General features: G+C 44.8%; 2 long non-coding RNA genes across 3 annotated transcripts; one reads left to right on the forward strand and one right to left on the reverse strand.

Moving 5' to 3' along the window:
* The first annotated feature begins 332 nt into the window (after positions 1-332).
* Positions 333-10,173, forward strand: LOC118976003 (uncharacterized). Of its 2 annotated transcripts, none has more exons than XR_005064175.1 (3): positions 333-659; positions 9,783-9,846; positions 9,951-10,173. It is a non-coding gene; the product is annotated as an uncharacterized LOC118976003 (long non-coding RNA). The 2 variants fall into 2 exon arrangements; XR_005064176.1 differs by lacking the exon at positions 333-659 and adding an exon at positions 2,284-2,317.
* A 12,799-nt stretch (positions 10,174-22,972) lies between these two features.
* Positions 22,973-24,794, reverse strand: LOC118976001 (uncharacterized). The gene is made up of 2 exons (XR_005064173.1): positions 24,168-24,794; positions 22,973-23,311 (listed from the first exon to the last, which is right to left on the reverse strand). It is a non-coding gene; the product is annotated as an uncharacterized LOC118976001 (long non-coding RNA).
* Between the last annotated feature and the right edge of the window lie 1,301 nt (positions 24,795-26,095).

Below are 26,095 nucleotides of genomic sequence, written 5' to 3' on the forward strand. Positions count from 1 at the left end.
TTGTGCTTGCCTTCATTTTTTTGAGCAAAACTAATTACTTTTTATAGGAAGTTGTTTAAAGTTCTAAAAATATATCACAGCAACAAATGACATTGCAAATGTCATTTTGCACCTTTCAGCATTTTAATAGCTAATATCTAATCCATTTAGTGAGTCCAACAAATATTCTGCTTGCCTAATATTTTAAATGTTGATTAAAATAACAGTCCCCGCGGCCCTGCACAGGAACGCACCACTCAGGCCAGCAAACCCCCAGGATAGCAGTGACAGGACTCTACATCCCGAGAAGTCAACCCTCCGAACCGGAAGTGAATGGGAGGGGTGCACGGCATTCTGGGAAGAGTTATGGAAACGGCTTTGGGCGTCTGCTGCCTGTTACCAGGGCAACCGAGAGCGATGGAGGATTCTGGGAAGTTTGGATCGGCCAGCAGGTTAGGCTGAAGTGCTCCGAGGTGATTTGGGACAAGAAGTCAAGAGGGCCCCTTTAAAAGGCAATTGCCCTAGCCAGAGGTTATCCAGTCCTGTCCTGCAGGAACGCCTGCCCCAGGGATCTGGGTCACGCCCTCTTGTGCCTCTCTGAGCCTTGCAGGGAAATGAAATGTGTAGCCCATTAGCTTCTTACTGTCACTTCTCTAGTTTTCTGCCTCCTCTCAGAAAATGTAAGTTGAGAATTTCTAATTTACATTGTAATGTGGTCTGATGTCAAAGTAAATTATTCTTGCTTTTAAAATTGTGAGAAAAAAAATTTTAAACTCACTATTTAACTGCCCAGAAGTAACTTAAATTTTTATGTTACCTATCAGATTCTTTTCTCTGTATATTTTTTACATACTTAAGTTTATTTGGGGAAAATCATTTTGTAGCCTGCTTTTCCATACATATATATTTATATATAATATAATTCTGATATTGAAATCTTAGCAACAAAGAAGGCATTGAAGATTTTAATGTAAATCTGTAGTGAGTTGAAGAAATAGAAATGAAGTGAATGCACCATGCAAGGGCAATTCTTTCAAAAAGTTTGATTGTAAAAGAAAAGAGAAATGTCAGTAGCCAGAGGAGAATGGCAAGTGAAATAAAAGACTCGAAGCTTTTCTTTAAGGAGAAGAGACTTGGTGATGTTTATTAGTGCAAGAGAAAAAAAAACAGAGGTTATCTGTCAGAGGTTACAGATACTGGCAAGAAAGGAGATAACTGAATGAATTCCTGAAGAAACAGGAGATGAGATGCATAAATCAAGTACATAAATTAACTTTGATAGGAGTCAGAACTGGGAAGAAGGATGTCAAGGTGTGTATGGATGTTAATAATTTAAAATCTTACAAACTGGCAAAAGAGTACATATAAAATATCAAAAGGTACATATAAACATGGACAATAAATAGGTATCTTCAGCCACATTAGTGATAAATATAATGGGCAAAGATTAGAAAGAAAATAGTAAGTGTTGGACTAGGGTTTAGTTAAACAGGCATTGCAGATGGGAACAGAAATTGGTACATCTCCTTTCTCCCTCAGGCATTTTAGAACTATGTATCAAAATCCTTAAAATGAGTATGTACTATGACTCAGCAAGTATCCTTCTAGGAAATTCCCCAGAGGAAATAATCAAAATTGCATGTAGGCATTGAACTGGGTGGAGTTCGATTCAAGTTGTGCACCAACAAAAGATAGGTTAGACGCAGATAACGTAGTGCAGATAAGAGAGGTTCACTCATATTAGTTTAGGAGCAGCCCCCTCAGGCTTTCTAGGAAGGGAATGTGATCAACTACCTTGCTTCATAATCAGTGGGATGTTTGAACCATTGAAAATGACATGGAAGACTAATGATAAGGAAAGATTATGTAAAATGCATTGTTAAGACAGAAAAATGGGTTATGAAAGCAGCAGTGTGTAGTTTCTTACCAGATAGCATTTTTGTTTGTCTTTTAGTTCTTCTGCTTTTTACTTATCTGTATCCTATATGATAAATATATCATTTATTTGTTTTTATTTATTAAAAAATAAAATGTTGCTCTCTTAAAGAGGTGAATGAGTTTGTAAGTGGGAAGGGAAGTTGGAGAAGTGCTCTCCTGATGGGTTTTTAAAAAATATTTATTTATTTATCTTTAGAGGGGAAGGGCAAGAGAGAGGAAGAGAAACATCAATGTATGGTTGCTTCTCGTGCATCCCCTGCTGGGAACTGGCCCCTGCAAGGAACTGGCCTGCAACCCAGGCATGTGCCCTGACTGGGAATCAAACTGCGTTCGTCTGGTTTAGAGGCCTGCGCTCAATCCACTGAGCTATAGCAGCCAGGGCTCTCCTGATTGTTTTGAAGTAGGTGATGGCTCTCTGTGAATTCAGAGGTCAATAATGTGCTTTTAGCAAGTTTTAAGAATTATTTTAATGTATTTTATAGATGTATATTATTTATTGATACTCAACCTCTCACAAAAGATTTCATGTGCTCAGAAAAAGATATACTACACTGTAATACAAGAAAAAGATTGGAAGAGAAAATAGACACAAAAGGTAATTGAAAAGCAAAATAAAGGCAAAAGTAAGTTAATACCCCCAAAATTGATACCAAAAGGTCCTGTGTGCTAGAGGGGTGCCACCACAAATTAGGCTCCAGGTTCTTAGCAACTAAAGCAAAGGGAAAACAGTTTTAAATCTCACATAGTCTATAAGGTTATTCTTTTTAATTTTCTTAAAAGAACTATAGTTTTGGTATAGAAGCCTGAGGGGAAAAAATCTCCCAAGGTCCTCATAAGGGAATAATAAGAGATTCAGATGTCAATATTATGTTTTTTATAGAATTTAGGGACTTCTCAGAAAGGTTATATACATATCTGTTAACTCAGTAAATATAAGCTCTTATTAAGTAATGTGAAAAATATAAACACATGTAAGACTAAGTCCCTGCCTCATCTATTATGGGAAAATAACTATAATATATAATAGTGTATTTATAATATGTAATGAATAACTAGTAAGATGAATAATTAGTATGATGAATATTAGAATAACTAATGTGAATAACTATAAATCAAGACAGGAACCCTGACTGGTATGGCTCAGTGGATTGAGAGCCAACTTGCAAACCAAAGGATCTCCAGTTCAATTCCCAGTCAGGGCACATACCTGGGTTGTGGGCCAGGTCCCCAGTAGGGGGCACACCAGAGGCAACCACACATTGACATTTCTCTCCCTCTCTTTCTCCCTCCCTTGCCCTCTGTCTAAAAATAAATAAACAAAATCTTTAGATTTTTTTTAAATTAACAAATTTATTTTTTATTTAATTTCTTTTTTTAATCTGGATTTTTGTCATTTACTACCCAAAATATCTTAATACAGATATACCTCATTAAATAAACATAATTTCTGTTTCTTCTATGACTTATTTTAAATTTGTTACTCTGGTTCTCACTATACTTATCCACAAATTTAGTATAATCCCAATCTTAGTCCCAGTAGTATTTTAAGAGTTTTTTGTTGTTGTTGTTTTCTTGCTTTGGAACTAAGCAAAATTACTCCAAAATTCACTCAGAGAAAAAACCAAAATAACAATAAATAGGGGGGAAATCTATAAAAGAGAACTGTATAATCAGATGCCAAAGCATATTATAAAGCAAGAATAATAAACAAGCCCTAGCTGGTGTAGCTCAGTGGATTGAGCACGGGCTGCAAACTAAAGGGTCACCAGTTCAATTCCCAGTTAGGACACATCCCTAGGTTACGGACCAGGTCCTCAGTGGGGACCATGTGAGAGGCAACCACACATTGATGTTTCTCTCCCTCTCTCTCTCTCCGTCTTTGTCTCTCCCTTCTCCTCTCTCTAAAAATAAATAATTTTATTTTTATTAAAAAATAAATTTAAATTTTTTAAAAAATTATTATTATTTTATTTAAAAATAATAATAAACATAGGGTGGTAAGGGAGGAGGAATAAACAGTCATGGGATAGAATTCAAACCTGAGTATATATAGGAGTATTTACCATATTGATTACATGGTCAATCAAAAAGATTAGTTCAATAAAGTGTTTATGAACAGTGAACTAGATTTGGGGGAGAAAAATAGATCTTTACCTTATTCACCATCCCGGAATAAATTCCAAATGGATTTGTGACTTAACATGTAAAAATTGAAGCCAGATTCTCAAGATACTGGAAGGTATATGATTGGTACAATATTTAGCAATATCTGCTATATTTTTAATATCAATACCTTTTGACAAAGCTTTTCTTTTTTAATTAAATTTATTGGGGTGACACTGCTTAATAAAATTATATGTTTCAAGTATACAATTACATCATCTCTATATTGTATTGTGTGCCTACCACCCGAAGTCCAATTAGCACAGCTTTTCAATTCTAGTGTTTATCTCATAGGAACACAAAATATATGTATAAAGATGTGGGTAAACCCTGGCCAGGTAGCTCAGTTGACTGGAATATCATCCCATGCACCTAAAGGTTGTAGGTTCAATTCCCAGTCAGGGTACATATCTAAGTTGTAGATTCCATTCCCATCCCGGGAGCATTCAGGAGGCAACCCACTGATGTTTCTCTCCCACATCAATTCAACGTTTCTCTCTCTCTCTCTCTGTCTCTCTCTCTCTGTCTCTCTCTCTCTCCCTCTCTCCCTCCCTCGCTCCCTCCCTCCCTCCCCCACCCCCTTCTCTGCCGCTGCCTCCTCCTCCTCCTCCTCCTCCTCTGTTCCTCTGTTCCTCTCCCTAAGCATATCCTCAATGAGGATTAAAAAAGATAAACATGGGTAATATCACACTGAAATATCAAAAACAGTATACACATGTGGAATCTGATATGGAATATCTATACCATACATTCTCAGAGGGGCACTGTAACAACCATGGATGTGAAAGTTGGTTCTTGGGGGGAGGGACAAAAAAACTGATGTTTTATATATAAAGCACAAATATGCATCAAGTACATAAATAGATGCACAGTATGTATGTGGTTTTGAAATTTCATGGGGAAATGGTTATAAATGTCTAAAGAAGAGACATCCTTAGGAGGACAATAATGGAAAAAGACTGAGAAAAACTGAGCTATACAATTGGATGCCATGCAACTCAAAGACTGAGGTAGATGTAGGTATATTGACAAAAGAGGATGTCCAAGATGCATGCAATTTTAGAAAAACAAAAAGCATATTATTATTTTTTTATTTTTTTTATTTAATTCTTGTTCAAGTACAGGTTTCCGTCTTATATTCCTAACCCTGCCCGCCCCCCGCCCCATGCTCCCCGCCTCCCTCCCCTTTCCACCCCCCACCCTTAGTTATTGTCCATGTGTCCTTTATACTTGTTCATGTGAGTCCATCCCCTTTTCCCCTATGATTCTCTCCCCTCTCCCCTCTGGACCCTGTCAGCCTGTTCCATATTTGAGTGTCATTGGTCGTATTTTGCTTGCTTGTTTGGTTTGTTTAGATTCCTGTTAACGGTGAGATCATATGATATTTGTCTTTCACTGCCTGGCTTATTTCGCTCAGCATAATGCTTTCCAGTTCGATCCATGATGTTGCAAAGGGTAGTAGTTCCTTCTTCCTTTCTGCAGCATAGAATTCCATTGTGTAAATGTACCATAGTTTTTTGATCCAGTCATTGACCGATGGGCATCTAGGTTGCTTCCAACTCTTGGCTATCATGAATTGTGCTGCTATGAACATTGGGGTGCATAGGCTCTTTTGGATTGGTGTTTCAGGATTCTTAGGATATACTCCTAAGAGTAGAATTAAAAAGCATATTATTTATATATATTTATATATAAATATAAACTACTGACAGTGTTGATCTGTGGGGTTAAAAATTTAAGAAATAGTCTATATTAAGTATAATGTTCATGAGCGCGGGCCTGTGAACCAGATGATCGCGGTTCGATTCCCAGTCAGGGCACATGCCTGGGTTGCAGGCCAGTTCCCAGCAGGGGCCAGTTCCCAGCAGGGGCCAGTTCCCAGCAGGGGATGCACGAGAAGCAACCATACATTGATGTTTCTCTTCCTCTCTCCTTCCCTTCCCCTCTAAAGATAAATAAATAAAATCTTTAAAAAAAAAAGTATAATGTTCAGATTTTATAGCAGCATTTTAATAATAAAAAATATACTGTAAGAATAAAACAGTATTGGAATAGTTTCATAGTTTTGTGGTGAGAAAGGACTTTTTTTTAATTCTCACCCAAGGGTTTGTTTATCAATTTTAGAGAGTGATGGAGGAAGAGAGAGATCAATGTGAGAGAGAAACTGATTGGCTGGCTCCCCTGTACACCCCTATCGGGGATCGAACCTGCAGCTTGGGTATGTGCCCTGACTAGGGATTGGTGCACAGGACAACATTCCACCCAACTGAGACACCTGGCTGGGGTAAGCAGGGGCTTTTTAAACATGACCCCAAAGCCCAAAACTATTCAAGTTTAAGTTACATAATATTAAAATTAAAAATTACTACATGCAGGAAAAAAACACACACACATACACCATAATTGAAGTTGAAGCAATAACCCAAGAGAATATTTGCAGCAAATACAACAAAAGGTACATGTTAATATACAAAGAGCTATTGTTACCTATCAGTAAAAGATTCAACATCTAAACACATAAACCTGGTAAAGAACGTGAACAAGCAAATTACACACACACTACAAATGGCTGATAATCATACAAAAAATACTTTTGCTCTTGCTAAGAAATACAAATAATTTGAACACTGAGTTAACATATTTTCATTTGATTAGCAAAGCTAATTAACAAAGGCTGGTGTTGGCTTAGATATGATGGAGTACTGTAAGAGTATAAATAGGTTCAACCTGCCCTGACCACTGTGGCTCAGTGTATTGAGTGTTGGCCTGTGAACCAAAGGGTCACCAGTTCGATTCCCAGTCAGGGTACGTGCCTGTGTTGGGGCCAGGTCCCCAGTGGGGGGCACTCAAGAGACAACCACACATTGATGTTTCTCTCCCTTTCTTTCTCCCTCTCTTCCCCAGTCTAAAAATAAATAAAATATATTTTTTAAAAACAAAAAATGTAGGTTCAACCTTTCTTATGTACAGTTTAGCAACACATATCAAAATGTTAAATATACATACGTTTGAATTAGCTATGGTACAAATCAGAAAAGATACATATGCAAGAATGTTATTTACAATATTAGTTAAAGATTGGGTGCCCTGGCCTACGTGGCTCAGTTGGTTGCCATAAATTGATTCCTGGTCAGAGCAACAACCAGTCAATGTTTCTCTCTCTCTCTCTCTCTCTCCCCCCTTCCCCCACCCTCTCTCTCTCAAATCAATAAACATTTTTTAAACATTTTAAAAAATTAAAAAATATCTGGAAACAACTTAAAGGCTTATAAATAAGAGATGAAATGTACTTTGGAGTGAAAGGAGCTTACAAAACAAGTTTATTGTGATCCTATTTATGTAAATTATGGGTGCTAATTTACATAAATTAGTAATAGAAATCTCTGGTGGCATTTCAAGTGGGTTTCAAGCTTATGCAGAAGTGAGACGATGCGTGAAGTCCTGTGTACCCCCACTCACCTTCTGCTCAGACCCAGTCTCGTTTCATCTATATTCCCACCCAGCCCCTACTGAACGCTAATTTTTGAAGCAAATCCAAGATACCTTATCACGGAAGTCCATAGCACTACAGGGTCTCCTTGCATCCATGGTTTTCATTTTGTGGGTTTGGAACCATGTGGACTTTTTATTTTGTTTTGTTTCATTTTGTTTTGTTTTTGTGTTTTGGCAGCTGTGCTTTGGAATATGTGGCTGAGAATGTGGAAAAAGGATGCTGCGTGCTCAGAGCTCGTAGTCAGCCTGGCTGTCACCCAGCAGCAGCGTTATGCCCTGAGTAGCTATCAAACTTATATCCCCCCCTGTTATTAGCATTGTCTCAAAGACTGGGCATTATGTTTATCTCCCTTAGCTTCATTCACACAGTTTCCTCCCAGGAGAAAATAATTTTCCACTTTTGAGAACTGGCACAAGGAAAAAGGAAAAACTAAACCAACAGGTATGCGAGAAGGCAGCAGGTATTGGAGGTGTCTTGGGTCTGACGAAACGCACACTGCAAATCCCTAGAAACTCAAGAACTCTGAGTGAACAGAGGGCACGTGCCTTTAACCCTCACTTAGTTCTTACCACCCTCAGAATCCCAGGCAGGAAAAAGCGTATCCGTCGAGGGCAAGGATGGTGAAGCCAGCCACAAGGCACGGCTCCTCTTTGAGGGAGTCAGGCAGTCACCAATGTCTTCCTCTTCCCCCGTTTCAAAGCCCACTCACCTGCTGGGCTGTCCAGAAAGGGCCTCCACGCCATGGACCTAAGCAGCCTCCCTACGAACTCCAGCACTTCATCTGGCATGCCCTGTGTGCCGCACCTCCACGGCCCTTCCTTTTCTCTCATACCCTTCGCCCCTCCTTCCCTGGGCTGCTTCACCAACCGTCCATCCTCTCCGTCCCCTGCCTGACGGGGCCTGCGTGGCAGACAGCAGCCCCCGGCGCCCACAGTTTTCCTCTCAGAGGCTGCAGTTTCCTGTGGTCAACCACAGTCTGAAAATATTAAATGGAAAAGTCCAGAAATAATTCATAAGTTTTAAATTGCACACCATACCGAGCAGCGTGATGAAACCTCATGCCGCCCTGCTGCACCCCACCTGGAACGTGAGTCATCCCTCGGCCCGACACACCCGCCCGGGCTGCCGCTCAGCAGCCTCCTCGGCGATGGGTGCGGCAGCTGTGGGTTGCGTTGCGCCTCCAGGTGACCCGTTTCCCGTAGTAGCGCCCGATGCACACAACGCTTAGTGCCGCACGTTGTCATCACTGTTTTGTCTCAGTGTTCGTTACTGTTAACCTCTTGCCATGCCTCATTTATAAATTAAACTCTGTCATATGGATGATGGTTCCAGGCGTCCACGGAGGGGGGTCTTAGAATGAATCCCCCACAGATAAGCGAGCTCTACTGTCTGTATTAGAAACAACAGCGGCTTTGGACGAGAAAAGGGAAAGCTTGGCTCTTGGCTCTGCATTAATGAGCTTTATGATCTTGGACGTATTTAGGGCTCAGTTTCTCACCTGTACGTGGGGACAATGCGATCTGCTTTGTAGAGCTGTGAGAAGATCCATAATGATGCTCTTGGTGTCTGATGCATCCGTAGCTCAGTCGGTAGTGGCAGGGGTGACAGGAGGGAAGAGAGGACCGAAGCTTCCTGCGTAAGGTCCNGGGGGTCTTAGAATGAATCCCCCACAGATAAGCGAGCTCTACTGTCTGTATTAGAAACAACAGCGGCTTTGGACGAGAAAAGGGAAAGCTTGGCTCTTGGCTCTGCATTAATGAGCTTTATGATCTTGGACGTATTTAGGGCTCAGTTTCTCACCTATACGTGGGGACAATGCGATCTTTGTAGAGCTGTGAGAAGATCCATAATGATGCTCTTGGTGTCTGACGCATCCGTAGCTCAGTCGGTGACTGGTAGTGGCAGGGGTGACAGGAGGGAAGAGAGGACCGAAGCTTCCTGCGTAAGGTCCCCGTGTGAGAAAGGCCAAAAGTCTGTATTTAGTTTCTGTCCGCCTTCTAATCTTCTAATCTGTGCTTCCTCGCTTTAAAAAGTACATGATTTTTTAAATCTTTTCCAACACTAAAATTTGATTTTTAATGACAAAAATGGAAATAGACTAATGTGCGTTAAAGGCCTATTGTGTGTAAAGAAGGTCACATAAGATTAAGTTAAAATCTCCTGAAAAATATCTTTAGATTTTCATTGTCTTTCTCCCTTCACACAACAGTCCCAGTGGCATCACTGCATACGTGATGGAAAGGAGCAGCAAGTGACAATCACTCCTCCACACAGTGAGTATGTTGGCCTCTGAGGCTCTTTCCATATGTATCTATATATGTGAATTAAATAATGTTTATGCCTCAGAAATTTGACTTTAATCTTCTTATTTGCTGAGCCTGTGCTACCTGATACGAACACCGCGAGTCCTGTGTGGCCTCCGGGCACTGAAGTGTGACGGTCGGAGTCAGAACACGCTGGGGGTGGGGACTGCACGCTGGGTCCCGAAGCCTCACATTGGCAAAAAAGAATGGAATATGTCTCCTTGACAGTTTGATGTTGATTGCATTTGAAATGATAATATTTTTGAAATGATAATATTTTAGACATAACAGGCTAAATAAAACACATTATTAAAATTAATTTCATCTTTCTTTTTACCTTTTTTAATGTGGCTGTTAGTGTTACCGAGTGGCTCACGTAATATTTCTATTGCTGTAAACAAATAGGAAGTCTACGTAATGTTAGTAATCCCCAAAGCATTGCTGTCACTAACTTTTAGTAAATTTAGTTTTCTAAGTTATAATATCCATAAGGTTTTTTTCTGGGCATACTCTCTGGGGAATAAAATCAGTACCTACTCTTACTTAGAGTTTTACATTTTAATTTTGGGGGTGGTCCTCAAGTCACTGGATAGCAGTCGCTACTTGATGAAGACCAACCGTGACGCTCAGCAGAGTGGGCCCATTCAGAGGAGCCCGCCAGTGAGAGCTCTCTCGAGGTGATTGTCCTTCAGCGTCCGCGTCTAGGAAGCTCACTTCACTAAAACTGGATTGGTTCCGTGCAGCCCAGCTCAGCACTCCCCGGGGCACTGTGACGGCCACCACTGGCAGCTGACGAGGTTATCGCTGGGAAGCCGCCGTGCACCCTGCTTGTGTCCTCTGATCATCACCATTAAAGGGCTCTGAATCTGGGGCTATGAGATGTGCTCTGGTGTGTTCATGAACCTCTTTAAATTGCGTTCAGTTTTGTGTGTATATGAGTTCTTCTACATAGAGGATGCATAGCTTTCACGAGATTTGCAAAGGTGTCTGTGACTGTCAGAAAATGAAGCACCATTGACATGAGAAATTAAGCAGTACCCTACCCGCAAGTCTGACGTGGTCTCTCCGGGCTACAACCCAGGTCTCGGCAGGCTTGCATTCCTTTCAGGAGGCTTCGGGCCGAACCGACCTGTTTGCTCCCTCAGGTTGTTAGCAGAATTCAGCTCCTTGCAGCGGTGGGACCGAGGGCCCACTCCCTTGCCGGCCGTCTGAGTGTGCTTCCCAGTCCAGAGGCTGCCCGCACTCCTTGGCTCACGGCCCCCTTCCTCCATCTTCCAAGCCAAGGTCTCAGCCCTTCTCCAGCTTTGAGTGTCTCCTGCCCCTTCGTTAGTCTCTTCTTCGTTAGTCTCACCTCTCTGCCTCATTCCTGCCTTTCTCTTCCACGTGATTACAGCAGGCCCATCTGGATAACCCAGATTAATCTTTCTATTTTAAGGTTTCTAACCTCAGTTCCCCCTCAAAGTCTTTTTTTTATCATAGAATTGAATATCTTCACAGATGCCAGGGACTAGGGGGCCGTTATTCTACCCACCACACTTTCCGCCCACATTCATGCTCCTTGCTGCATTCCGAGCACAGAGTCGAGACTGGTGACTGTCCCCTGGGCGAGATGTCCATCAGCAAACACTGTGTGCGGCGATGCGTACCCACCAGTGTCCTCGGTCTTCTGTTAGTTACTGATCAGCAAAGCGCCACCCCTGTCCTGGCGCGCTCCGGCCCCTACAGCACCCCACCGGTCCTGCTCCTCGGGCCAAGCAGGGCCTCCAGCTCTCTCCCTTGCCCCCTCTTAAAAAACAAAGGCCCACAGTTACTGTCTGGAACGCATCTAGTAAAGCAAGTCCCTCTAAATTGTTAAAGACTGATCAGCAATAACCCTTCCCTAATAATCTTAGCCAAAATTCAGAGATCTGTAAAAGTTATTAAATCGCATAGAAAATGTATTACTCGCTTTCGGTGAATTGCAGTTAAGCCGTATCCGTGGCTTATTCGATGCTTCTGCTCGCCGTGTCCTCTGTGTTTCCTTCCTGCCGTCAACGATCCACACCATCCACTGGGTTTTACGGTGGGGACGAGCATTCACCCCTCTCCCGCCCAGGAGACTCACCTTCTGTGCCCCAGCTTTCACCCCTCTCCCGCCCAGGAGACTCACCTTCTGTGCCCCAGCTTTCACCCCTCTCCCGCCCAGGAGACTCACCTTCTGTGCCCCAGCTCGGCTCACAGGTCTCCCGGAGAAAACCGAGGGCCTCCCTTTCCTTAAGATCATAAACAACCAGAAAAGGGGCTGCATCACAGAGAGACGGTCCAGGTGTGCTGGCCCAGACCACCGTCTCCGTTGTGAATGAGACCTGCCCCCCCCTACAGTGTTTCCTCGCAGCATACTTGGTCAAATTTGACCAGAGAAATGGTCAAATTTTAAATGGTATTTGGAATAATTGTCTTCATCCGTATAGATCTTTTTATATTTATTTAAAACAAGATTTAGCAGCCAATCTAAAAAGATAAGAGAAACAAAGTTATTCAGAGATTGAACTCTGGCTTGCTTATAAACTCTCTCCCTCTCTCCCTCCCTCTCTCCCTCCTCTCCCTGCGTCCCCACCCACACACACCTGTTTCATGGATGCAAGGTTGCAATAAAGAAATCTAAAACATTAAAACTGTTTTGTTGCTAGTGGACTGTTTTCAAAACTCAAACTTTCCGGGTGCCCTTCCCCTGAACCATCCCCCTGGCACAGCCTCTACAGCGCCACACCTGCTCACCTAGTGGAGGGGCCTGGTGGGGGGCATCACACTTTAACACGGCTGCTTGACATGGGGCTATTTTTCACGAGGCCTGAAAAACAAAACATGATTTCTCCACACACTGTCTCCCCACCTCATGTATTTTGTTTCATCGGGTAACGTGTACTGTCCACATCTTTCTCCCAGTCCTTACGTCCCATCTCTGATCTCTACCCCACCCCACACCCCACGCCCTAGCCACCTCCGGGGTGGGGGTCACAGTGAGGCCAACAAAGCCTCAGCCTCCGCCCCTCATTTGAGAGGCTCTGGGGGCAGGTTGTAGAGGGATCCAGGTGGGGAGGTGAAGCCAGGCTGCAAAGCAAAGCATTTCTCTGTGAGCTGGTAAATCACCCAAAAAGATATCAAAAGAAAGTATTCTGAATCTCTAAAGCATGAATTTTCTCATTCTAAATAAATACCTAAATAGACAGTTTTGTTCATAATTTTGCATGTTTTTTTTTCCTTAGAAGGCTCCCCAATTATAAAAGCTTCAGCCTCACAAAACCTAGTTCTGCCTCTGCTCCCCTCAGCACAGTTCCTGCCACACACCCCGGTCTCAGCCCACCTCACCCCACCCCAACTCTCCCCCAGCTTGGAACCGCAAGGGGAGAAGTCCATTTAAATGCTATTTTTCCAGCACTGGTTAGCTGTGTGCCCCTGAGCACGGTATTAACTTTCACGTTCCCCTCCTGTAAAAGGTGGACAATAGTATCTGTCTTGAAGGGTTATTTTCGGGGATCAGAAATAACGGATGCAAAGTGCCCATGGGGGTGTGGATCACAAACTACGCTGGAGCCAGGCAAACCCACGAACAGTGTCAGTCCTCACACTGCGTGTCAGAGCCGAGACATTGCCAAGCTTTCGAGGGCTCCATGTCAGCCCTCTTTGGGCCCAGTCCTGGGCGTCTCACCCTTCGGGAGTCCTCAGACCTCTGTCCTCGCCCTCCGGCGCCCCAACTCTGCCCCAGAGGACTGCTCCTCCCAACAGCTCTTTATATGGTGCTTTTGCTCCACCCTTTATTTCTAGCTTGGAAAAAAAGTCTATTAATTTTTCTGCTCCCTCCATGTCTTAGTGTGTTAGGACTGCTATAAGGAAATACCACAGACTGGGTAGCTTATTCACAGTGTAAATTTAATGCTTCCAGTTCGGGAAGCTGAGAAGTCCAAGATCAAGGCACCAGCACAGTCAGGTGAGAGCCTTTTTCTGGTTTGTAGCCAGTCCCTGCTCACTGTGTCCTCATGTGGTGGAAGGGGTTAGGGATTTCCCGGGAGCCACTTTCATGAGGGCACTAATCCCATTCAGAAGGGCTTCACCCCCATGGTTTACACACCTCCCAAAGGCTCCGCCTACTAGTACCTTCACATCAGGCATTGGGGTTTCAAGATACAAATTCCGGGAGTACACAAACATTCAGAGCATAGCACCCCACTTAAGCTACTTCCTAAGGATTGCTGTATAGTCAATTACTCCTCATATTCATCGAACATCTGCAAGTGTACAGGACACTTTGTTAGGTTCTTGGGAGAAAACAAGGAAAATGAGAACTTTCTACCTTAATGTGTTTACAGGAAAGAAAATGGATTCAATTACTACAAAAGAATACTGTGTGTGTTAAATGCTACAGAAGTTCAGAGAAGTAAAAAAAAAAAAAGTTTGGCCCTGGCTGACATAGCTCAGTGGATTGAGTGTGGGCCTGCGAACCAAAGAATCGCGGTTCGATTCCCACTCACGGCACATGCCTGGGTTGCAGGCCAGTTCCCAGCAGGGGACGCATGAGAGACAACCACACATTGATATTTCTCTCCCTCTCTCCTTCCCTTCCCCTCTAAAGATAAATAAATAAAATCTTTTTTTAAAAAAAGTTTGGACCTGACGAATCAGGGAAGGTGGAAGGAAGGATTGTTCAGTCCTGACTCTGAAGGATGGAAAGAGTTTTGGTAGCAACGCAGAGGAAGCAGGAACATGTGTTGCAATGAGGCTAAGAGCCTGGCTTGGTGGAAGCGGGCGCAGGGTTCTGAGAGAGAAAGCTGGAAGGGAAGTTGAGGTCAGATTGCAGGGCCCTGGATGCCCGGCTAGGGAATTACGAGGCAGACAGTGGGGATCCCCGGGACAAGGGAGTGAAGAGAGCGCGGACCACTGTGCTGGGGAAGAGTGGGCAGAAGTGTGGCTGCGGTGAGAGGCCTGGCGGTGCGGGAGCCCGTTTCCACCGCAACTGCAGCCTGCCTCTGTTTATGGAACGGAAACTCTGCGGTTTAGCTCTTGGAAGAAAAAAACCTTCATTAAAGACTAGGATGCACATTGAATAAACACACACACTGGTAAGAAAACACAAACATTATTTAAAATAAAAACAAGAACCAGCCAGCCCAGCTCTCTGACCCTGTTAGAACAGACCCCAGCCAAGTTTGCCAGCCTCTTTCTTCACCCTCCACGCCTCCCCCTCTGCTAGCTTCCCTTCACTCCGTCCCAGCTGCTCTCTGCCCCTCCCCACCACTCGTGTGCCGGCCGAGTTCGTCCTCAGCAGCCTCCACCGTCCTCAGCAGCCTCCACCAACTGCTCTCTCCTCCACGCACTCTCGGGCACTTCCCTTCAGTCCCGTGATCCTACACCCAGGCCCGGTATCCAGATGGGCCTGGAAACGCACAGAGCCACTGTGCTTTTACAGTCCCCTGAAAGTCCCTCCACCCAGACCCCAAGCCAAAACCCTGGGTGACAGTTACCCCAGAATCTCCCCTCTCTCTCATTTCCTCAACCAGTTCTGAACCCTGAGTAGTAAAGGCCCATAGGAGACTACTATGAAAACAGTTATGTGGACAGCACATGCAAAAGAATGAAACTGGACCCCACCTTACATCATACACTAATAGGAATTCAAAATGGACTAAAGACTTGAATATAAGGCGTGAAGCCATAACACTCCTAAGAAAACACGGTAAGCTCCTTGACATCAGTCTTGGCAATGATTCTTCTTGACAACAAAGGCAATAACATCAAACTGAAAACTTTCTGCAAAGAAAACCAACAAAAGGCACCCAACAGAATGGGAAAATATACTTGCAAACCATATACCTAAGGGGTTAATATACAAAATACATAAAGAACTTATACAACCCAATAGCAAAAAATTCAGTTAAAAATTGAGCAGAGGAACTAAGTAGACATGTTTTCAAAGTAGACATACAAAGGACCAACAGGTACATGAAAAGGTGCTCAACGTCACTAATCATCAGACATGCACATCAAAACCACAGGGAGGTGTCACCTCACCCCTGTGAGAGAGGCTGTCGTCCCAAAGGCAAGAGGTAAGTGCCGGTGAGGATGTGAAGAAAAGGGACCCCTCATGCACTGTCGGTGGGAATGCAGAGTGGTGCAACCTCTTCAGAAAACAGTGTGAAGATTCCTGAAAGTATCAAAAATACAAAAATGCAACCCAGCAATTCCCCTCCCAAGGAGATATCCAAAGAAAACAAAATCACCTTCTAAAAGAGACATCTGCACCCCAATGTTCGCTGCATCGTTATTCACGATAACCAAGACATGGAAACAACCTAAGTGTCCAACAGTGCATGAGTGAATGGATAGAGAGAAATAACAATATACTAATTTCATTACTAATGAAATACATATTTTTCTTTGTCCATATATGATTTTACTACTAATATACATATTATACCTAATGCAGCCATAAAAAAAGGCAATCCTGTTCTTTGTAACAACTTAGATGGGCCTTTGGACTTTGAGGGCATCATGCTAAGCAAAATAAGTCAGACAGAGGAAATATATCATGTGATCTCACTTATACGTAAATTAAAAAATGAACTCCTAAAGCAGAGATCAGATTGGTAGTTGCCAGAGGTGAGGGGTAGGTTGTGGAGGGCATTAGGTGACCATCAGAGCTCCCACCTGTAAGATAAACGAGTTCTCTGCGATGTGCCCCTCAGTGGCCACAGTTAGCAATGCTACATTGTATATTTGGAAGCTGCTAAGAAAGCAGGTCTTAGAAGAAGTTCTCATCTCAAGGAAAAATGTACAACAATGGGAGGAGGTGGATATCAACGAAACTTATTACGCTAACCCCTTTACAACTTACGCACATATCAAATCACTATGTTGTACATGTTACAATAATACAAAGTAGTATGTCAATTGTATGTCAGTAAAACTGGAAAAATTAGAAATAAAAATAACAAAGTACTCAAATCCACTCCTTCCTCAATGTTGCCATTTTCACTGTTCTAGGCCTTCATCATCACTCACTGAGCAATTATAGGAGCCTGCTAATTAGTTCCCTGCCTTCTCCTCACTGCTTCTCCTCACTGCGACCACGATGATTTTTAAACTGTAAATCTGCTTCTGTAGCTCTACTACTTAAAACCTTCAACGGCCCTCCACCTCACTCTCCCTCACCCCTCCAGGCATCTTGTTCTTGTTCCTTATTGTTATGATCTGCCCCCCACTTAACTTCTTCACCCTCCTCTCCCACCACTCTCACCAGCACCAGTTATTCTTTCATTTATTCAGCCAGGACTTGTAGATTATGGGCTGAGTGCGCCTCACACCGTGCGCTACAGCCATGTTTGCAATACCTGGACACTCGGTGCAACGCCCTGCCTCCCTGTGTGTGCTTCCCAATCACCTGAGCCTCCCTCTTCTATCCCCACCCTCCCCAGCCTACCTGGAAAGCTCCCTGTTCTGCAAGACACAAGTCAGGTGCTGCCTACTCTGAGGACTGACCTCCAGGCAGAGGCGGCCACTGTGCATCTCTGTCCTCAGCATGCCTGCTCTTCGCTGTTACTGCACACCACGTGGCATTTACTTGTTCATGTATCTGCCTTTGCCTCCACACTTTCAACTTCTTGAGGACAAGGTTTTACATATCCAACTCATCTTAGGTCCCTGATACCACTTAGTACAGAGGCTAAAAAGTAAAAATTCAATTTTGTTGACTAATTTCTCAGATCTCTTCCAGCTCTGAAATTCTGTGATTGGGTTAAAAATAATCCTTGAGACCATGTCATATATTCACACACCCCCACTCCACACAAAATTGTTAACTTGAATTTTCATACTTAGGGGGGTTTTTTTGAATCCTGCAGGCTGCAGGCAGCAACTGCTCGTGCAGTACCCATGCTGGTACTCTCCTGGCTCATCTCTGAGCCCTACCTGCTTTATGGATGTGAAGGAAACGTTAACTGCTAACTCACTTCCTTCCTGATCTGTATCTTTATTTCTGTAATCCTGAACGAGGCAGGGAAAGGATCCCTAGGGTGTTACACCAACTCTCGCCACCAGAGGGCAACAAGGAGACCCAGTTTTTGTTTTTGTTTTTGTTTTTAAATACCATTTGGCCACCAGATGGCCCCCAAACACCAGCTTAAGGGAGCCAAGGGTTTAATTTAGATCAGATGCACTTCAGACCCAATGTTCTCTTTATTTTCTCTCTTTGAAAAGCGAAATCTCTCTCACAGGTGACCAAACACCTGGAAACTGGCTGAAGCTACATGCTACTTTCTGAAGAAGAGGAAATGTAGGAAGAAAGAGGAGCAACACTAGAAACTTCAAGCCCTGAGAACCAGAAATTTGAATGTGGACTGAGGGCTTAGGTGAGTCCAAAGAATCATCATCAATTTTTAAAGTATGTGAATGGTGCTTTGTTTAAGAAAATAACAAATATAACATAACTAAAAGCAAACACACTAACTGAAAGACTCCCCCCTCCAAAAGTCCTGGGCAATGAATGGGTGATTATTCCTCACCGTGATCATCAAATTACATTCCTGAAACCCTGGCTCCGACATACCTCTCATTGTGCCTCCAACGTACAACACACGAGGTGTGCGTGAACTAAAGAAACTCCTTCAGAGAGAACGGTGCTGGGCAGGAAAACATCTGAGCCGAGTCCTGCTCCGAGGACTGGCGTGCGGGAAGCAGGGTGAGGCTGGGAGGCAGGAAGCAAATCCTGCAGACTCGCTTCACCTCGAAAGGCAGCAAACTCAGAAGGAGATTGTTCCCGTTAGTTGTGGATAGACCTCTGGATTTACATTCTCCTTAAATGCATTCAGATCCTCCCATTAAAGATGGGTGGGAGTTAATTACCTGCAATAAGAAATCTCCATTAAAAATCAGAGTCACGCCCAGATAGGATGGTATTCTCAGAACTGAGCGGGAGCGGCTGACCAGGGAGCTGCATCACTAATTTAATTTGTAGCCCCCAGGAGAAATACCCTTATGCCTGCTTTTCCTCATAGACTGGTGCTGTTTCTTCTGTGCTTAACGAAAACTACTTATAGGGAGGCTGATGAGAGGAGGCATTTTTAATCAAAAACATGAATGTTAGCCCCCATCATCCTCGAAATGTGTGTGACATTTCCCGACTTCCCCATCGAGAGTCGGTCCCCATACGGTCCTGCCACAGCACCTGTACGTGTCCTGCCCGGCCCTCAGGCGGTCGTTAAGTGTTTTATTCATTTGTTTACTTGCTTCTTGATTATCCTCCCCACTAGGCTGTAGGCTGCATGAGCGCAGGGCCTGGTCTGTTCTGTTCGGCACCCTCAGCCCTGAGCAAATGGCACCAGGTGTGTATTCAGTGCACAGTTGTTGGATTTAAGAAACGAGTGAAGAGAATTTGGTGTCATCCAAATTCTACCACATGTAACGGGGAGCAGTGGAATCCTGGCTGGTTTCTATGTCAAACATCCTTTGAGGAGCGAACAGGACTATTAAGACTCTTTCTCTTTTTCAACAGCGTCCTATTACAGCTACTGCTCATTCACCTTCGTTTTCGCGGAAGGACTACTAAGCCAATTACTAACGCTGAAACGTAGAGATGAGAAATTTCTGTTGAGATGGCAATCTCCTTAAGATATGTCCTAATTTTACTCTCTTGTTAGATGGTTCTCCTGATAAATCTCTTTATAAAAGCCAAGTCCCCACCACCACCCAGCCCCCCAATTGAGCTTAATCACAGCAGAATGGTTGGTACACCATACACTGCAAAGAGCTGTACTGGGTAGTGAGCCGAGTCCCAGCTTGGCCATGTGTGACCCGGAGCCAGTCAGCTTCCGTGAGCTTCCTTTTCCCCACCTAATAATGCGTGTCCTCAGGGCTGTGTGTCTGGCACACACTGGACCCTAGGAACTACACAGTTCCCCTTCTCTCGCCACCAACCAAGAGTAGACAAGCCACCCAAGCCCCCTCAGACCTACTCATCCAAACATTAGTGACGTCTGACTTCAACGAGAATGCAGGCCACATCTCATCCCCTCGGCCTAAACCCTCTCTCCGGCTCCATGTCCACACACACTGCACCCACAGAGGGACACCCACGGTGCACACACAGCCACAGTGGGCTCCCCGCCTTGGTCAGCCCCCCTCCCATGGAACTGCACTGGTTCCACACAGCCCCCACAGTCTCCAGTGTCAACTTTTTATGTGGTTGCTCAATGTGGCCAAGTGTGCAAAGGCCACAGAGTGTAAAGGTGTGACAAAGGCTAAGGTTTCCCGAACACCATCATCACAGGCTGCAGTCAATGGGTGTGCACACAACATGTGCCACACTTAATGGCAGAACAGAGGCAAATTTCCTTAACATTCAGAAAATGCACAAATCAATCAGGAAAATCTATTAAGAAAGAGCAAACTGCCCAATAGAAAAATTAAGAGGAAAAAAAGTGCAAAAGGCCAGTAACCCTGTGAAAATGCGTCCAGGCTTACTCGTAAGTGAGACAACAAGACACCAGTTTTCACCTATCAGATTAATAAAAATTAAAACCGATAATGCCCAGTGTGGGCAGGAGTGTGGAGAGACCGGGTACTCTTACTCAAACTCACAGAACTATGAGCTGAGCAATTAACAATATCGAAAATTTAAATGCAAAGCTCAACTGTACTAAAACATCCTTTCTGTTCATTTAAAGTCACCCATTTACTTTAAAAAAATAATTAATAAATAAAAATTTAAAAAGTCACCCATTTAAAAAGCGAAAAGACAGTCCACAGATTGGGAGAAGATATTATTTAGCCTGTAAAGACCAGTAAGCACAGTAGATAATGAAATTCTGTAAATCAATAAAGAAAGGACAAACACTCCAACAGAGAAAAATGGGCAAAGGCCATTCACATAAGAGAAAACAGGCCACAAAATACGTGAAGACGCCCAACCTCACCGGGAATCAGAGAAATGTAAATAAAAGCCACAACAAGCATTTTACATCAATCAAATTCACAAACACTAAAAGGTTGTACAATACCAAGTTGGTGAGAATATGGAAGAGATGACTGCAGGTAAGACTGCAAAACCACTTTGGAGAACATCTTGAATATCATTGAAGGTTCTCGCGTTCTATCAACTGGCCACTTCCCTCTGAACAAATACACTCCAGAAATCCCCACCCGCAAACAACCAAGAAACAGACACAAGAATTTTCACAGCAGTAGCCCTGGGAGAGCTCAGGGCTACTGAGCTCAGTAGCTCAGTAGATTGAGCGTGGGCCTGTGAACCAGAGGATCACGGCTCAATTCCCAGTCAGGGCCCATGCCTGGGTTGCAGGACAGCTCCCAGCAGGGGATGCATGAGAGGCAACCCTACAATGAGGTTTCTCTCCCTCTCTCTTTCCCTTCCCCTCTAAAGATAAATAAATAAGATCTTTAAAAATAATAATAATAATTTTTACAGTGGCAGTGTTTGTAACAGAAAAAAGAAGTACATCTTAAATGTCCATTAACCACAAAATGGATACACGAGTTATGGTGTACTCACATAATTTGAAGTTATTCAGTACTGGAAAGAAATTAGCTCAAAAATGGTATCAGCATGCAGGACTCTCAGAAATATTACATTTCTGGGGAAAAGTCTCAGGAAAATATGTACAGCAAAGTACTGTATATGTGAAATGTGAACACCTTCGAACATGTGGGGAAGAGAACCACCCGCGGCCCCTCTGAGCGGAGCAGGACCGCAGCCAGGGCTTCAGAGGGGCACTTACATGTGTTAACAGTTCGTGTTTTAAACTGTTTTTTTTATTCTTTTCCTTACCTCGTAAGTAATCCAGAATAAAGTTTTTTTTAATTAAGATTTTATTTATGTATTTCTAGAGGGGGGAGGGAGGGGTATAGAGAAGGAGAGAAACATCCACGTGAGAGAGAAATGTGGATCAGTTGCCTCTCCCAGGGTACGTGCCTCAACCTGGGACAGAACTGCAACCCAGGCACGTGCCCTGACTGGGAATCTAACCAGCAACCTTTTGGTTTGTGGGGCAACGCCCACGCCACTGAGCCAGACTTGTCAGAGCAGAATAAAGTTGGTTTTTTTTATTTAATGTACATATACTTTCAGCTAATTTCACTGCTAGGAATTTCTCTCACACGTGTATCAGCATATGCACAGTATGCAGTAACGCATGCGAAGGTGCTTATCGTCGTGGCGCACACGGGGAAAAACTGGGAGCAACCCGCCTACGGGAATATTACACAGGGCAGTCAGTGCAGCACCAGAGCTAGGCAATCATTGGTAAGGATGACACGGCCCTGACCAGTGGGGCCCACAAGGTGAAGGGCCACGGGTTCGAATCCAGTCGGGGCAGACGCATGGATTGCGGGCTCACTCCCTGGTCGGGATGCGCATGACAAGCAACTGGATGGATGTTTCTCTCCTTCTCTCTCTTTCTCTCTCCCTCCCCCTGTCTCTAAAAATAAGTAAATAAAATCTTTATTTAAAAAATGAGATAGACCTGTATGTATGTCAAGATATATATTTAAGAGGGGGGTGGGAATCACCGGACTAGACTATTTATGAGAAAAATACTAGATTAGATGTACACACATATATACAGAACAAAAAATTTCTGGGTCATACAAAACCATTCACTTTGATCATCTCGGGGACTGAGAATGGGTAATGAGAGGGGACTTCTACTTTTAATTTGACACCCTTCAGGGTGATTTGCATTTCTGTTTTTACCTTTAAAGTCTATTGCCTTTATAATGCAAATAAATATATAGATAAATCAGAGGAAAGAATAAATAACAGCATAAGACTAGGATGCTGGTTTACCAAGATTTTACTTTAAAAGCAAAAATCACACAAAATTATTTTAATCACTTTTTTATGCTGATCTCTTTGGGGAATTGATGCCACTCAAAGAAATGAATCCCAAAGGTGGCTGCTTTGTAAAGAAGGATAAATAGAACTGCAAATAGAGTAAATTACCTGTGGCTCTTTCACGGCTTTACATAACTATCTGCAGAGCACGTTACCAATATTTGCTTTATTTCAAATCATCATACTATAAAACCATAAACTGTTTTTTCACCTGAAGGAATATGCTTTTCAAGAAACACTCAAAGAGGAAATGGAAATAAGGACCCAAAGCACATCAGCCACGCGGGCCAGAGTATACAGCCCAGCAGGGTGTTTCTGGGCCCTGGGGACCTCAGTCGCTGTTCCCACGGCCGGACCAGAGGCGTACACCTGCCCTCCACCGTGCAGTGGCGCTGTCCTGCTCAGCTGGCTCCTCCTCCGGCGGCTGCACGTGGGCGGAGCCAAGCTGCCAGCCTCATCCCGAGACAGCACCTGGCTCACACTCTGGGCACGCTCAGGGGTCTGCAAGGCCTTTTTGGGCTCCACCCAGCCTGGCCATCAAAGTCAGGAAGTTCATGGCTGCAAAAGAAGAGAAAGAAGCTGAATACGAAGACAGATGCCCAGGGGACTCACCCCAGGAGCAGAGCCCCATTTTCCTACCAGAACTGAACTGAGACCCAGAACCTCCCCACTCTGCTGAAACCAGAACTCTGTTACCTAGATCAACTTTTTTTATTACCGAGTAAAATGTATTTCCAAAAATAAAGGGCTAAAAATTAAAGTTTGCAAGTCTTTGGACTAGAGGATATTGCTAGACAGGCAGTTCCCGAACACAGGAACAGAAGTTTTTACAACCGTTCTCCCACTTCCATGCAGCTGTGGGTAGAAAGGGGAGGAGGGGCCCATAGCACCGGCCCTGGAGGAACCCACTGAGCTGCTGGAAGGATCAAATGAGGTAACAACCATCTTCAGCTAAGAGGCCCTTAGGAAATAAATTTACTATTTCCTTCCTTTATAATGGAGTGTAGATCCAGTTCAAATATTAGTCATGTAAACAAGACTGTGTGTTTCTTCTAGAAGGGGAAGAAGAAGGTGATGACGAGAGAGGAAGGATAAGAGGAAGAAAAACAGTAACAGCCACAACGGCTCAGTTACAATTTCAAAGGGGAAAAATTGTCTTCAAGTGTGTGCCTGCCACGTACAGGAAATGGGAAAGGGGGGAGGTGGGAAGGGAGACGTGAAGAGGGAGGGGGCTTGTACTCAACACCTGCTCTCAGCCAAAAAGCACACTGTCCAGTTTGTGAGAAGCTTCAATACTGCCTTTAATCAGTACAGAATAGGATGCAGGTGTCATTGCTCCCATTTTACAGATCAGAAAACTAAGGTTCAGAGAAAATAAACAACCTAGCCTGGGTCAGGCAGGGACGCCACTCACCCCAGGTGGCCTGTGTCCAGGGTGCTAGTCCCTCCACAGCCTCACCGCTGGCTCCTCCTCCTCCACGTGGGTGTTCCCTGGCCCTACTTCTCTCTCTCCCCTTCTGTTCCCTCCCTTTAAAACCGCTGGTATCTCTTTCATCCCTCCTGCTATTCCTCTGGGCACCTCCTCCGACCTGATTTCCAGCCCCCTGGACCGTTCCCAGTTAAGATCCCATTGTCCTTATAAACACAATGTCTCTAAAAGTAGCTCATCACCTAGCCACTCACACCCACCCTCACCTGGGGGTAGCTCTCTTCTGCCCTGCCTCCCAAGCTCCAAATCAACAACACTTTTGGTTGTATCTCCCCTCCCCGAATATACAATCACTCCATCGTTGCTATTTGTTCTTCAAAATATCTTACCTCTGTCACTTTCCGTTTCTACTTTTTCTCTCAACATCTAGAGCCTTACGTCTGCCTGACTGCTGCAGAAGCCTGCAGCTGGTTCCCTCAGTGATTCCAGCTAGTGCTGCTGCCAGACTCATCACCCCACCTACCTGCCCTGCACCTCCTCGGGACACATACTGCCTCCCTCAAACCAAGCCCACACCCAGCCCTGCACCCTAGCCTGCCTGCGTCTGACCTCCTGGCCCTCCAGCCTCGGCCCCACACCTCCACTCCCGGATTCCTCAGTTCCGCAGCAGGATTGCCCACTGTACAGCACTCCTCCCCAGTACCATGCTCTTTCCTCCTCTCCGCATGCAGCCCCCAGATCCTCCCGCAGGCTGGCCCGGCTCCTCCCTCCCGCCACCTCCCCGTCAAGGCCTCCTGGCAACGCCTGCAAGCTCATTATCTGCACCGCTCGTGGGGCAGTGATTACACACTGCCTGGCAACTCTTCTCTTTGGCCTGAAACAGGCATTGAAACGGACTAGTGCTATTTAATCTCATCACCCAAACAGTATAAACCACTTAAAGGTAAAGACTGTCTAACAGGTCTTGGTGTCTTCCCACAGGGCCAAATCTGTAGATAGTAGGAGCTTAATACATACGTTGACTTCCTTTTTGAGGCCAAATATTGGCCCCAGACAAATAGCCAGGGCTGGTTAGAACAATAAGCATCAGCCTCGGGAGCCTGGTCTCAACTGCATTAATCAGCGGCCTCCAGGGCACCAGGGGCAGCCCTCTCCTGAGAGGCTCTGACCCACCTCGCCAACTCGACTCTGCCTGCTTGCTGGTGATCGTGTTTCCCTGTTCTTTTCTGGTCTCCAGTTAAAAGCAAACATCCCGGAGGACGGCGGACAGGGGTCTCTCTAAACTCTGAACCCTGACTCCCTCATTGGTGAAGCCCCCTCAGCCGTTTCGGGGTCGTCAGAAGCACCCAGGGGGCCCCCTACCCTTGGGAGAGAAAGCAGACACTGCACCTTTAAGTCTGCAGCCGGTTGAGAAAAACAAGCTGTGATTTATATAAGCGGGAAAATCATGTGATTTGCAGGAACGCTGCCTCCTCCCCCGACCCCCTCCCTGCGTCGCCTCCAGCCCGGGCCAGCGGCTTCGCGGAGGGGAGGGTCCGGAGCTGGGCGGGCTAGGGCTGGGGCGCCGGGGACGCCCCCTTCACCGAGCACGGGAGTCCCGCGACCCTGGCTCTGCGGAACCCACGGGCGCCTCCCTCCGGTGCTAGGTTTCTGTGGCGCTTCCCGGTGGCCCCAGCAAGTTTGTTCCCCAGCGGGACGTGTTGAGGAGGCCGGAGGCGCCTGCCCCCGGGGTCGCACAAAGCCCGGGGTAGCCGCTGCTCCCGCGGGCACAGCCTGAGCACCCCCGCCCTGCCGGGGTCTGCCTGCCCCTTCCCGGAGAAAGCCCAGAATGGAGAAACTGAGTCTTTCCCCCAACTTCTCGGAGAGAAAGAAAAGCCCAGGACCCCCACAGACCGGCCTCTGTGTCCTGGAAC

The sequence above is a fragment of the Sturnira hondurensis genome, unplaced genomic scaffold (assembly GCF_014824575.4).
Source record: "Sturnira hondurensis isolate 20B ecotype Veracruz unplaced genomic scaffold, ASM1482457v3 Scaffold0020601, whole genome shotgun sequence".
Classification (NCBI taxonomy): Eukaryota; Metazoa; Chordata; class Mammalia; order Chiroptera; family Phyllostomidae; genus Sturnira; species Sturnira hondurensis.